Source organism: Penaeus monodon, chromosome 22 (genome assembly GCF_015228065.2).
Source record: "Penaeus monodon isolate SGIC_2016 chromosome 22, NSTDA_Pmon_1, whole genome shotgun sequence".
In the NCBI taxonomy this organism is placed as follows: Eukaryota; Metazoa; Arthropoda; class Malacostraca; order Decapoda; family Penaeidae; genus Penaeus; species Penaeus monodon.
The window spans coordinates 22,701,734-22,704,718 of record NC_051407.1 but is presented as its reverse complement, the minus strand read 5'-3'; the positions used below and the strand labels follow the sequence as shown (position 1 = coordinate 22,704,718).

General features: G+C 35.3%; 1 pseudogene; it reads right to left on the bottom strand.

Annotated features, from left to right (window-relative positions):
* Positions 1-1,039: 1,039 nt before the first annotated feature.
* LOC119587006 overlaps positions 1,040-2,985 on the bottom strand; it is an 11,851-nt pseudogene continuing 9,905 nt past the window's right edge.

Here is a 2,985-nt window from a genome sequence, read left to right as displayed (position 1 = left end):
ATGTGAAAGCTCTAACAACTGAATTTCCTAGTGATTTTCATTTAAGTTTTTCTTTTATATTTTATTATCTATTGTACTGTTTCACACTAATCCATTCCTAATCTGGCATAATGTGCTAAGTTGGACATATTTCTTACTCACATTTGTAGGCCATGTAATGTTGGGATAAAAAGCTATATGATACAATAGAACAAACATATATGAAAATGAGTGAAAATCAAGAAACAGATAGTTGCAATAACACCCCTTACCCAACAAAGAAAACATATTTGAGGACTGTCATTCACAAGGCCCCCCTTAAGAGATTTCCACGATCTTACATATCCAATTAAGAAAGCTTGCATTTCCTATAATCTCATTCTTTTTCAAATTTGTTGCCCATAATACACAGCAAATCTCTAATTTCGTGAAACAAGAGAAGGAACACAATTTCCCTCACAAATAACTGGTTAGAATATTATTAACAAATGTAAACTATAAGGTCAATTTCAAATAAACTAGATACAGGTGATGCATGTGCAGACATTAGAACAAAATGTGCATATTTTTGTTTACTAGGTGATTCTTATTGGCAGTCCACCAAGTTAAACAGGCACTCCAAGGGATTTAAATATTTTCAATTTATTTTATTCTTTCTCTAACCTCCTCTGTCTCCTGAGGTTGCTGGACCCACCATATCAAAAATACAAAGAAAGCTAGAATTGGGGAGGCACAGTAAAGACCATATGCAGGCCAGAACCATGGAGTAGTGTTCATCCAGCGACCCCAGCGCTTAAATGTATATCCCCACTGGCCACAAAAAGGGAAAAACTTTTAACAAAAATATATGTAAATCATAAGTATATCAGGAGTAAGATTGGCAAAATATTAGACAATCATTCATTCATAAAGGAAAAACAAAATTGTAAAGATAACTGATTACCAGCTCTTGTTACCTGAAATATATTTAGAAAGGGAATATATCAATGGCCTGTAAAAAAGAACATGTAGAAAGAAAAAACAATTTTCACATTTATTCAATCTCTAATCTCTGTAAACAAAAATAATTTAACAACTAAATAAGAGTTAGGTCATGTATCCCTTGCACGCAACATACCTGTCCCTTCTCTATCTTCATGACCTTCAAGTCAAAAGTTTCTTGAGCAAACTGGTAAGCCTCAGCAACATTGTCTGTGACAAGTATGTTGTCAAAGAGGATATTGTCTGACATTGACCACAATTCCAGACCAACAGCATCCTGTAGAAGAAAATGCTTTTTTAGTACAAACAAACAAGACTATAATTTCACTCCATTTACATTCATATTAATTTTGTGTAACCAAATCCTGGCAATAAAGCAGAGAAAATCCAATATCAGAAATAAGATAAAGAAAAAATTCAATTTCATGATTGTTTAGGATATGTAATTACTTACAATAGCAGTCATCTTGAAAGGTTCCAGGTCTTCAAAGAAGTCAGGGTTGGGGATCTTTCGTGGCTTCCATTTTCCACGGTAATTAGGATTGTCAATCATGGGTGGACGCCATTTGCCCTTGAACTCAGGATTGTCCACCATGGGAGGCTTCCACTCTCCACAGCCTGGTGCATCAACACACTTGGGGTTGGTGATCAGTGGAGCTTCCCATTCACCATCCATTTCATCATCCCTGGATGATATAAGGAAATTCATTAATACATAAAGACTTTACATAAATATGCAATAGCACATATATAAAGGATTTTCTAAAAATTACTGATGTCTGAATTTTTACTTGTACTTATACTTATACCCATTAATCAACAGACACACAAACTGAACATTTTTCTCTTCATTTTCAATTTTCAAATAAGATTCCTGTGTACTAACCAGTCATCAGGTTTCTCAGCAGTGGGATCTGGCACCATTTCTGGCTCATCATCCAGCCATCCACTAGGTTTCTCAGCCACTGGATCAGGGATCTGCATGGGAGCATCCTCATCCCAGTCATCAGGCTTTGTGGCTTCTGGATCTGGAATCTTTTCTCTTTCATCCCAGTCTTCTGGCATAAAGTCTTCAGGATCATCAATTTCTTTGGGAGGGTTGACAGATGGGGTGAAGTCCTCCAGAAGGCTTCCTGAATTGATTACCTGCCATATTTGACAAAGTGAATGTGAAGCGAAAAAATATAAAGGCTGTTAACTGACCTCTTATTAATAAAAAACGTTACTTGGTGGTTAGAACTTTGACACATTCGGATATTTGTAATGGTTTTTAATATTGCTTATCTGCATATCCATAACATCTGTAACAAAAACAACTGCCAAAAATTACTAATTCGGCAAGTCAAAAGCACCTTTGAGATGACTTCGGACATCAAAAACGATACCACAAACCACCCAATTTTGGTAATTACTATTCTAAAATGACCTGAGGGTAATTGCACATTACTTTGCCTTACTACAATCAAAGTGTACTTTGCTAACCTCTCAGTGTTATGTATAAAAATTTAATATTATACAAAAAAATCTTATCTGTTCTAAACTTGTAATCTGTGAAATCAGTTTCTTATGAACAAAAGTAAAATCAACTAAATATAGGTCTTTGAGATTCTTTCTATAATATATCATCCCAAACTTTATCCCCCAAAGCCTTGATCTTGATTTATTCATCATAATAAGCTCGGTAAATATTATATTCAACCAATTAGAGATTTTAATTTTCCAATCTCTAGTATTCATTAATACATCATATTTTTCCTAGGGACCATTTTTTTTATGGATTCATTATATTCAAGTAGATACCCCCCAACAAAAGTCTTTTCGTTTAACTGAAAAGAATCCTTGGAAACCATCCCCATCACAGTCACAATACAACCTTAGTCTTTTTTTCTTTCTTTTTTACACCCTCTAATGACAGGAGCCCCAAAGCTGTGTCAAGGTGCATGCAGAGTAGCCGCTCACGAGAAAAATCAGAAGCACAGCAGGGACACCAAAAAAGCTCCACTCTCTCTGTCCTTGGCTGTGGCT